This window comes from Marmota monax, unplaced genomic scaffold (genome assembly GCF_021218885.2).
Source record: "Marmota monax isolate L192 unplaced genomic scaffold, Marmota_monax_Labrador192_F-V1.1 WCK01_AAM20220418_F8-fsc00008, whole genome shotgun sequence".
Lineage (NCBI taxonomy): Eukaryota > Metazoa > Chordata > Mammalia > Rodentia > Sciuridae > Marmota > Marmota monax.
The window spans coordinates 19,309,683-19,320,377 of NW_026694432.1; the positions used below are offsets into that span (position 1 = coordinate 19,309,683).

The 10,695-nt window shown below is 40.2% G+C and overlaps 1 long non-coding RNA gene across 1 annotated transcript; it reads left to right on the plus strand.

Annotated features, from left to right (window-relative positions):
- Window positions 1-6,297: 6,297 nt before the first annotated feature.
- On the plus strand, window positions 6,298-8,220 carry LOC131423186 (uncharacterized). Its single transcript, XR_009224271.1, has 3 exons — window positions 6,298-7,256; window positions 7,860-7,931; window positions 8,031-8,220. It is a non-coding gene; the product is annotated as an uncharacterized LOC131423186 (long non-coding RNA).
- The last annotated feature ends 2,475 nt before the right edge of the window (window positions 8,221-10,695 follow it).

Sequence of the window (10,695 nt, forward strand, 5' to 3'; positions counted from 1 at the left end):
GGATTCTCATCTGTTCTGTATTTAGTTTTGCTGAATTAATTTTCTCTCTCCAATTCTGGCATTATAATGACCTTGTACTGCGACCATTCCAGGGGTGATGATTTATCACCCCAGAAGTCATTTTCTGAGCTCTTCGTATTGTTTTCCTTTCCCAGATTCCAACCTCAGAACACAATTTCTGCCCGGGGAGAGCTTTCAGAGAAAAAAACTCTACTCCAATGAGTTTGATAAAGCCAAAGGGGACACACCTGCCAAAGCTTAGTCAAACATTCATTCAATTACTCATTAAGCAGGCACTGTGTGAGGTGTTGAGTGAGGTCCTTCCTGCATGGAGATGACAGGTCCTGAGCTGTTAAGCCGACAACCTACATTGAAACTGTCCCTCAGAGTTGCACATCAGGAGGCAAGTCGTGGTTACAGACTCTAGGGAACAGAGCCAACTGTCTCCTAAAAGCACTTCTCAGGAGTCAAGCAACTCAAGTGTTAGTTTTCAGTCTTTTCGCCCAAAGCGATCCCCACCACCTCATCTTAGAGTCTGTTTATTCATCTGTAAAACAAAGGAACTGAAATGAGCACCAATCTTTAAGATCCACTGTGGAGAGGGCGGGTGTTGGGCCATGCATATAACTCGCTTTCTTCGATTGCATATCAAAGACAGAAATCTTCAAGTTTGGAAAAGCTCAATCCTCTTAAGAAAGAAAATGTGAAAACTAACCCACTGGATGCTTTCAGGCAATTTGCTGAAAAGCTCAAGTTTAGTTTTGTCGGCGGAGTGAGCCCTTAGCGCCCCCTGCAGGCCTGACCCTGCTACAGCTTAGCCAGAATAGAAAAATAGTAGGGGGTGGGGGTGGGGGGCTGCAGCCCCAAACCGGTTTCAGTTTATACGTTTGTTAGGTCCCTTGTCAAGGTCTTCAGTTCTTGAAAAGAAGCCAGGCAATAGCTAAGAAAAGCTCGGGTGGTTACTGAAGAGTCTCCTGCTGCCAGCAAGGACCTCTCTATTGTCTTGGCTTGTTACTGAGGAATATTGAACCCAGGGTGCTCTAACAATGAGCTACATCTCCAGAACCCTCCCTCCCGCTTTGGTCTCGTTAAATTGCCGGGGCTGGCCTCGAACTTGCCATCCTCCTGCCTCAGCCTTCTGAGCCCTTGGAAATACTACCACCATGCAGTGTTAAGGACCACTCTCCTAAAAGACTGCAGCCTAAGCGGACTTCCCATTGTTTGGCTTACTCCCTCATCCTATAAGCAATAAGCCTCAGGTCCAGAGAGAAGGAAGAATTTGCCCCAGCTCCCAGAGAAACCTGCAAGCAGGGCTGGGAATGTAGCTCAGTGGTAGACTACTTGCATTGCATCTATGAGGCCCTGACTTCAATCCCCAGCACCACAAAAAGGAAGAACGAAAGAAAAGTTGCCCACAGAAACGAGACTAGAATCTTGAGATCCAAGGGCACCTATGACTTAATAGGGTGCCCTAAGAACCTCACGTTTCCGGAAAGAACAACTTGTCCCTTGCTCTGTTGTCCCGCCCCTCCCCCCAGCCTCCACTCCCAAAAGCTCTAAACATCTCAATTCTCAGAGAGCAACCATGAGGCCTGTTCCTGGCTCTGGCTACAGAATGTTCCACTTCTCCTACCCCTCAAAAACTTCCGTATCCCGCCCCCACCAAAGGCTGGATTTGAAATCAAGGTATTGGAGTCTAAATTTTCCCAGTTCTAACCTGTTCTAGATGTGTGAACCTGGACAAGTCACTCCACCTCTCTGAACCTGTTTCCTGTTGTGTCAAACAGGGCGATAAAGTTTATCTCCACGGGGGTATTGTACGGATGAGAGCTAAGGTTTGACTCGGATTTAAGTGCTCCATAAGTCGTAATTATTATTTATAGTGTTGTGACTCTTTAAGGATCTAGCTCAGTGACTGACAACCAGTGGGTAGTCAAGATAACTATTAATATTTTAAAGTTTGGAGTATGGATCCTGGCATTTAGCAGGAGCTGAATAAACTTGTAGCTTTTTTGTTTCGTTTTGTTTTGACTCAAGGACGCCCAGCAGGTTTTCAGTCCTAATGTCTTCTCAACGAAAGCAACTGCACTTACTTTTTGCTCAGCAACAGGCTCCTCTTACGTAAACCGCGGGGGCCAATGAGGATGAAGGTGGGATGGGTTTTTCTAGCAGCCAATAGCAATCTTCAGCGATGCGCAGGATAGGCTCCAGCAGGGTTTCCAGGCTGCTTACTTACCCAAGCGATCTCTGTGGCTGTTTAAGGGACGGGGAGTGTCTCCAGCTTCTCCAGGGTCTGCCCATCAACCGGACTCTGATTGGTGCAGACCTTGGCGACTCGCCTCTCCCTCTGTCTTCCCAGCCCCGCCTCTGCAGGAAGCATCCAAGACTGCCCTTCAATTGAGGATTGCTTTTGTTTGTTTGTTGTTCTAATCAGTTATAAATGACAGCAGAATGCATTTCAACTCATTATGCACAAATGGAGCACAATTTCTCATTTCTCTGGCTGTACACGTAATAATACATAGGGTAATAATGTCTGTCTCATTTCAAGACTACTTTAAAACAATTTTTTTAGTTGTTTATGTACACAAACCTTTATTTTGTTTATTTATTTTTATGTGGTGCTGAGAATTGAACCCAGTGCCTCAACACTTATTAGGCAAGTGCTCTACCACTGAGCCACAATCCCAGACCCCAAGACTTACTTTTTTTTTAATATTTATTTTTAAGTTTTGGTTAGACATAATATCTTTATTTCACATTTATGTGGTGCTGAGGATTGAACCCAGTGCCTCATACATGCTAAGCAAGCACTCTACCACTGAGCCACAACCCCAGCCCCCCAAGACTTACTTTTTAATTCTTACTTTGTTCTTCTTCTTTTAAGTAGATATTTGAGTAGATATTATTTAAGTAGATATTTTAAGTAGCTTTATATTTCCCTTCCAAGTTGTAAATGACATAACTATTGCAGAAATCTTAGAAAATACAGAAATATGTAAAGATTAAAAACCCAAAATATTTCCCTTTTTTAATATTTTACATTTTAGTTGTAGTTGGACACAATACATTTATTTTACTTATTTGTTTTTATGTGGTACTGAGGATCAAACCCAGGGGGGTCCATCGCCGAGCCACAACCCCAACCCCTTTTTTTTTCTGTTTTTAATTTTTTTCTTTCAGGCTTTCTGCCCTTAGCTAATATTTATTGCTGTTCATTGCTCTATTATTGTAAATGTGAAGAACTGGCAGTGACCAGAATGCTCATCAAAGGGGTATGGTTAGAGTGATAAATTGATTTATTACACAAAGAAATAGAAGGTAGCTGTATATAGACTGAAATAGAAAATGTGCAGGATTTTTTTTTTTTTTTTGTGGTACTGGGGATTGAACCCAGGGCCTTATGCATGCTAAACAAGCACTCCACCAATTGAGCTATACCCCCAGCTCAAGTGTGCAGGATTTAGTGTTAGGTTAAAAGGAAAAAAAGTTCCACAATGATTCATATAGGATGATTCCATTGATGTACATGTGGTTTACACAGAGGAAACAAATCTAGGAAAATGTGAAGTTTGCAGATGTTGTGGATTAAATTTGGAGCAGAGGGAAATGGAGAAGTTTCAAGACTATATACTTCTTTAATTTAAATGATAAGATTATTACTTTTTGGGGGGGTATCAGAGATTGAACTCAGAGGCACTCGACCACTGAGCCACATCCCCAGCCCTATTTTTTGTATTTTATTTGAAAACAGAGTCACACTGAGTTGTTAAGCATTTTGCTTTTGCAGAGGGTGGCTTTGAACTCGGGATCCTCCTCCTTCAGCTTCAGGAGCAGCTGGGATTTCAGGTAAGTGCTGCCGCACTGGCTGATTATTATGATTTCTTTTTTTTTTCTTTTTTTTAATATTTATTTTTCAGTTTTCGGCGGACACAACATCTTTGTATGTGGTGCTGAGGATGGAACCCGGGCTGCACGCATGCCAGGCGAGCGAACTACCGCTTGAGCCACATCCCCAGCCCCTGATTATTATGATTTCTAAATTTTTTTTCTTAATTGTTGATAGACCTTTATTTTATTTATTGAACGCAGGGCCTCAATTATTTGCTCCTCCCCAGCCCCCTGACTCTTAATTTTTTAATGGTTCTCACTGGTGCTGAGAATTGAAACCAATGCCTCATACATGCCAGGCAAGTGTGCCACCGAGCCACAGTCCTGCCCCTGATTATTATGTTTTTAATTTAAAAAAAGAGAACATTTTTAACTGTGTGTGGGACCTTCAAATCTGTTTTTTAAAGCTGTAGGTAGGCACAATACCTTTATTTTATTTATTTTTATTTGGTGTTGAGGCCCCAACCCAGTGCTTCACATATATTAGGTGAGGGCTCTACCATTGAGCCATAGTCCTAGCCCCTATCATATCTTAATTTTACTACCAAGACAGAATCAATGTAATGGTTTTTGCTTCCCCCTCCCTCCTGTTCTTGTTCTGGGGATTGAACTCAGGAGTTATATACTACTGAGATTACTACTGAGCTACATGTCCAGACCTTTTAATTTTATTTTGAGATAGGGTCTTGAAAGGAAAGGAAGACCCACAGGAATGGGAATCCTGAGGGGTTTTGGTGGTGCTGGGGATTGAACTCAGGGCCTTGTGCACATGAGGCAAGCACTCCACCAATTGAGCTCTATCCCCAATCTTAAAATAGGGTCTTGATAAGTTGCATCTGACTCTTAATTTTTTTTTGGGGGGGATACCAAGGGTCACTCAACCACTGAGTCACATCCCCAGCCCTATTTTGTATTTTATTTAGAGATAGGCTCTCACTACTGAGTTGTTTAGTGCCTCACTGTTGCTGAGGCTGGCTTTGAACTCAGGATCCTCCCAATCTACTGACTCTTAATTTTTTAAAAAATATTTGTTTTTTAGTTATAGGTGGACACAATATCTTTATTTTATTTTTATGTGGTGCTGAGGATCGAACCTGGTACCTCTGAACCACAACCCTAGCCCCCTGACTCTTAATTTTTAATGGTTGTATAATGCTCATGTGCATTATAATATGTTCATTAATCTTTATTGCTAGATATTTAGATTTTTTTCTCCCAATTTTGTCATTATTTTACATAAAGATAAAATTCTTATATAAAAATATTATAATATATCCCTGATTAATTAAATTCCTATAAGTAAATTCATAAGTTGAATGCTATGCACAAATATATCCAAAACTGCTGATGGAAATTATAAAATTTTATTTTTATTTCTTTCAGTGCTTGGGATTTAATATGCTAAGCACCCTATCACTAAGCTATACCCCAATTCTGCTTATAAAACTTAAAAAAGTTTACTTCTGGGGACTTTATTAATGCCTCATATGGGTGCTTGGTGGATGTGGGGGAGGAGAGTATAGAGCTGAATCATGCTTGATATCTGACAGCCAAGATCAAACAGGCAAGGACACAGAAACAAATATAAATAGCTCAGGTATGCAAAGGCATCTGAAAATACTCTGACCAAGTAACTACCACACACAAACCTTTTTGCTTGTATTGTCCAGGTTGAAGTTGGACATGTAATGGATCATAATTTGGCCTGCTAACATATATTTTTTAGTCCTCTATGTTTAAAAAAAATTGAATAAGTTGTTAAGATTTAAAAATTGGGATACTTCATATTAAAATTCCTAATTCGTGAAGTCTCTTAGAAAACAGGAAGATCTGACATCAGAGTTTGAGTACCACCAACCATCAGCCAAAATGAGTAAGTGGGCTTGTCTTCTCCAGTTCTCAGTTCCCACTGAGACTGGAATACTAGACTCATTTACATTACCTAGCTGGCCTCTGTAGGAACAACTATACAGGGGACTGGGCATGTACCTCAGTAGGTAGAGTGCTTGCCTCATATGCACAAGGCTCTGGGTTCAATCCCCAGTACTACTGAATAAAAAAGTGAGAATGAAGCACAAGACTATATTAAACCCCTCTAGTGGCTTGATTTTTTTTTTTTTTTTTTTTTTTTTTTTGTGGTGCTGGGGATCGACCCCAGGGCCTTGTGCATGCAAAATAAGCACTCTACCAACTGAACTACATCCCAGTCCCTCACCTTTACTTTCTTGTACACTTTTTTTTTTTTTTTAATACTGGGAATTGAACCCAGAGGCACTCTTACTAACCACTGAGGCACATCTCCAGCCCTTTTTATTTTTTGAGACAGGGTCTCATTAAGTTGCTGAAGCTGGCTTTGAACTTTTAATCCTTTCTTGTGTGGCATTATGCCTGTCTCTGCTACACTTTTTTCTTTAATTTCTTTCCTTTTTTTTTTTCTTTTTTTCTTTTTTTGGTAGTTCTGGGAATCCAACTCAAGGCCTGGAACCTGTTAGGCAAGAGCTCTACCACTGAGGTACAACTCCAGTGCCAGCCCCCTACTTCTTGGGCTCTTGCTCACCCTCTCTGACACACCCTTGTTCAAGGTCAAAGTGTAAAACCGTGGCAGAATGGGGAGTAGAACCAGCATTTCTGATCTTACTCTCAAGGCTCTTTTAACTACCTTATTTGGTAGTTAAAATAAACACTCATTAACTTTTTTCTTTCTTTCCTTTTTTTCCTGAAGAAACATGTCTAAACTCTAGGGCTCAAGGAATCCTCCTGCTTCAACGCCCCCCAGGTAGCTGGGAATATCAACTGGCTCCACTGCACCCAGCTCTAACACTCATTAACTTCAATGTTCTTTTTTCTGGATAAGACCAGGCCAAAGTCAGCTAGTTTGCATAAAACTAAATGGAATAGAATGTCCAGAAGTAGAAATTTTGCTACTAGTTATACAACCTCACATATAACTCTCACCATTTTTTTTTTTTTTTGTACTGGATAGAACCCAGGGTACTTTACCACTGGGCTACATCCACAGTCCTTTTTTTTATCTATTTTGAGACAGGGTCTTGCTAAGTTGCTTAGGGACTTGCAAAGTTGCTAAGGCTGGCTTTGAACTCTGGATCCTCCCTCAGCCTCCTAAACTGCTAGGATTACAGGCATGTGCCACCACACTTGGTGCCATCCCCTTCTTTTTTTTTTTTTTTTTTGGTACTGAGGATTAAACTCAGGGGCACTCGACCACTGAGCCACATCCCCAGCCCTTTTTCATATTTTATTCAAAGATAGGGTCTCACTGAGTTGCTTAGTGCCTTGCTGTTGCTGAGGCTGACTTTGAACTCAAGATCCTCCTGCCTCAGCCTCCAGAGCCACTGGGATTACAGGTATGTGCCACTATGCCCAGCACCATCCCCTTCTTTTTTCCTTGGTCAGTTACATCTCTCCCACCATCAGGTTCCTTTGAGCCCCAGGTCTGGATACTGCATCTGCCCTGTGTCCTTCCCTGGTATTCCATATTTGTTTCCATTGGAGCACTTCTCACATTATTATTTAATTCTCTGTTTAATCATTTGTCTTTTCCAATAGGCTATGGATGCCATAAGGAAAGGAACTATAAATATTTTGTGATTGTATTCCTAGCGCATACCCAATGCCTGGCCTATAGTAGATGCTAAAAGTAAATTTATTGAATGTAATTTTAAAAAAACTGAAAATAAACTCTGTAGGATATGAAACAATGCATGTCCAAGAACAGGAGAATGACCTAAGGGTCCTGTATCTGAGAATTAGGCAAAATTGGACAAGCTGAAGAGATGCTACTCCTAAAATAGAGTATACTGCTTGGCGAGCAGTGTATGGACTGAATTTTAGTCTTTCCTGAACCCCTTTATTCTGGGGCCTTACAGGGTGAACAAACTGCTCAATGATATGCAGCTGAACAGTAGTTCTTTTTTTTCTTAATATCTTTATTTTTATGTGGTGCTGAGGATTGAACCAAGGGCCTCGCACATGCTAGGCAAGCAGCTCTACCGCTGAGCCACAGCCATAGCCCCTGGATAGTAAGTAGTTCTTTTTTTTTTAAATAAATTTATTTATTTATTAGTTTTTTTTTTTAGTGGACACAACATCTTTATTTTTTATTTTTATGTGGTGCTGAGGATCGAACCCATAGCCCTGCACATGCCAGGCAAGCGTGCTACCTCTTGAGCCATATCCCCAGCCCAACAGTAAGTAGTTCTTAACTCTGGTCACATATTGGGAAAACCTAGGATGCTTTTTGAAAATACCAACACCCAGGCCCCAATCTTGGAGATTTTTTTTATTGTACTAGGGATTGAACTTAGGAGGAACTCTACCACTGAGCTACATCCTGAGCTCTTTTTATTTTATATGATTAAACTAATGGAATTGTCATGGGAAAAGAGTTTATCTCTAGAAGAGGATCTTGATAAGAGGCGGGAACTAGACTGAGGGGGTCCTTTTTCCACTTCTTCTTCTTCTTCTTTTTTTTTTTAATGCTTTTGAGTACTGGGAAGTGAACTCTGGACCCTTTACCACTGAACTACATCTCCGGCCCTTTTTTTGAGACAGTGTCTTGCTAAATTGCTAGGCCTGAACTGAAACTCCCAATCTTCCTGCCTCAGCCTCCCAAATTGCTGGGATTATAGGCATGTGCTCTTCTCTTCTAAAGGAAACTTGGGGAGAAGTATGGGAATATATATAAAGATGACATTAGTTTGTTGATCTCAAGATGGTTTATGGTGGTCTGGTTATTCTCAGGATCCTTAGGCTGAAGTGGATTATCTGATCAATAGATAATGCTGGAAAGTCCCCTAAATTATAAGTTTCTCAAAATATTGTATCTCGGGCTGGGGATGTAATTCACTGGTAGAATTCTTGCCTAGCATGTGTAGGACCCCTGGGTTCAGCTCCTATTTTTTTTTTTATATTTATTTTTTAGTTATCGGCAGATACAACATCTTTGTTTGTATGTGGTGCTGAGGATCAAACCCGGGCCCCACGCATGCCAGGCGGGTGCGCTACCGCTTGAGACACATCCCCAGCCCCTCAGCTCCTAATACAGAAAAAAAAAATCATATCCTGTTTAACTGTTTAATATAGTTATTGGTGAGCTAATTAATAGCACAAAAGTTGGGTTTACAGATTTCCCAGAAAATTGGGAGTGACAGGTCTGGAAAAAAATATATGGTACTTTAAAATTTTATTTCCTTGTCCTTCCTTAAATCTCCTTTGAACCTATTTTTCTTTCCTTTGTCCTACCTTAAAATGTACATATTTCCCAAAAATCTCTTGAGATTTAATGAGCAAATAATTGTAAAGTGCTCCATAAATATAAATTTCTGTGCAATTGTTAAATAACTTCATTGTGTAAAATTCCTTAGAATTCTTAAAAAAAAGTATCCCAATGATTTTGACATAGATGGTTTAGAAACTTCTTAGAAGAATTTAGTCCTGTTGGTCACAGAAATACTCTGATCTCTGTCTTTACTGAGTCTAGTTTGTTCAAGTTTTGAGATTCTGTGAGATAATAGCCCCTATTCTTCCAATAAATTGTTTTTTCTCTCCTTCTTAAGCCAGCCAGTGCTGGGTTTTGTTACATGTAAATACAAAGGATTTTAACTAATGAAATAACCAGTATAGCCTTTCCTAGGTTTTATTACACACAATATTGTTTAAAATGTTAATATGTTTCATAGAACAATTTTGGCCATATTTTTATCTTTTTAATTTTAAAGTAGCATTGATATTAAGAACTAGTCTGGGGGCTGGGGCTGTGACTCAGTGGCAGAGCACTTGCCTAGTATGTGTGAGGCATTGGGTTTGATCCTTAGCACCACATAAAAATAAACAAATAATGGCATTCTGTTCATCTATAGTTACAAAATAAATAAATAGATAAATAAATAGTGAAAAAGAACTAGTCTGGTCATATCACCCTGAATGTGCTTGATCTCAGAAGTTAATCAGGGTTCTGGTTAGTATTTAAACGGGAGACTGCCTGGTAATACTGAATGCTATAGGCTTTAAAAATAATAAACATGTATAGTGTTGTTATTATTATACAGTCATCTTTCAGTATTGGGAGATTGGTTCCAGGGCCCAAAATCCTTGAATGCTCAAGTCCCTTATATAATGGTGTAGTATTTGTATATTGCCTATACACTCTTTCTTTCTCTCTCTCTCTTTTTTTTTTTTTTTTTGTGGTGCTGAGGATTGAACCCAGGGCCATGTGCACGTGAGGCAAGCACTACCAACTGAGGTATATCCCCAGCCTCTCTTTCCCTATTTTGGCATTGGGGATTGAACTCAGGGGCACTTAACCACAGAGCCATATCCCTAGCTCATTTTATTTTGTATTTTGAGGCAGGGTCTCACTAAGTTGCTTAAGGTCTCACTAAATTGTTGAGAATGGCTTTGAACTTGCAATCTCCTGCCTCAGCCTCGAAACTACTGGCATTACATGCATGCACCACCATGCAGGGCTTGAGTTTGTTTTTTCCCTACAGTTGGTTGAATCCTGGAATGCAGAACCCATAGATATTGAGGACCAACTATACTTAGTAATCTGCATTTATAAAAATGTTGTTTGCCCAAGCATGTCAGCAGATTCTGTGAGAAATTGCCTGTACGACAATGATCCTCAAACACCAATGGCTATCAGAACTAACTGGAGGTTTGTTAAAACTAATTTCTGCTGGCTGGGGTTGTGGCTCAGTGGTAGAGCACTTGCCTAGCATGTGTGAAGCACTGGTGTTTGATTCTCAGCACCATATATAAATAAATAAAATAAAGGTCCAATGA